At 55.8% G+C, this 758-nt stretch overlaps 3 annotated features.

Moving 5' to 3' along the window:
* Positions 1-508: part of a biological region, named in NCBI's record as "origin of replication in Il13", that runs on past the window's edge.
* Positions 395-508: a replication regulatory region, noted in NCBI's record as "CNS-1 defined in PMID:10753117". NCBI's record gives its function as "required for activity of nearby origin of replication" and the evidence as "EXISTENCE:knockout evidence [ECO:0001091][PMID:16622012]".
* Positions 395-508: a conserved region, noted in NCBI's record as "conserved region; CNS-1". NCBI's record gives the evidence for it as "COORDINATES:sequence similarity evidence [ECO:0000044][PMID:10753117]".

Below are 758 nucleotides of genomic sequence, written 5' to 3'. Positions count from 1 at the left end.
GCAGGCAGCTGGTCAGTGGGTACCAGGTCTGTTTCCCTCCTCTCCTCTGAGATGGTGGCAGGTGCTGCTGGCCACGCACCAGGCTGAGTGTCCTGACCATGGGGAACCCCGGTTGTCTGGTCCCGCACTTTAGGCTGGTCAGGCCTAGAGCTGTGTCCATAGCCACCTTCCCCCACAGTGCCCCCTCTCACTGTGAAAACTAAAAGTCACGAGGCCTCATTATCTTCATTCATTTCTCGGCTCCACCCAAAAGCGACAGAGCGCATGGCTTGCAACGAACTTTCCCAGATCAACTGATTTCTCGGCAGCCAGGGAGGGCCCCATGACGAAGCCACTCGAAATCCCAGAAGCAATTTTCTACTTACGACCTCACTTTCTGTTGCTCTCTCTTCCTCCCCCTCCACAGTGCCATCTCGAGTGGAAAGTGATCCCCTCGCAGAGGGCCTAAGAAACTCCCCCAGCCCTGCTCTGTCTGGGCTGCTGTGTGGTCAGAGGTGACGCAGGCACCAAAATTAAATATAGCAAACCTCGTCATCTCCGCTCTGAGCATCACAGTGGACCAGTGTGTGGGGGCTGCATTGCTCTTCCTGCAGCCCTTGTGCGGCAGCAGCCCTCATGGGGCAGCCAGGTTATGGCCACCTGTGATTCCTGGCTGATTCCTAGCCCTACCCAGGCCCGCTCTTAAGGAGTTCCAGGGATATCCGGAGGGAAAAGCAATTTCTCATCTATTTTATTCCTCCATGTTCTCCTCCCTGCTA

Source organism: Mus musculus, chromosome 11, assembly GCF_000001635.26.
Source record: "Mus musculus strain C57BL/6J chromosome 11, GRCm38.p6 C57BL/6J".
In the NCBI taxonomy this organism is placed as follows: domain Eukaryota; kingdom Metazoa; phylum Chordata; class Mammalia; order Rodentia; family Muridae; genus Mus; species Mus musculus.
This window is presented reverse-complemented; position numbering and strand designations above follow the sequence as displayed.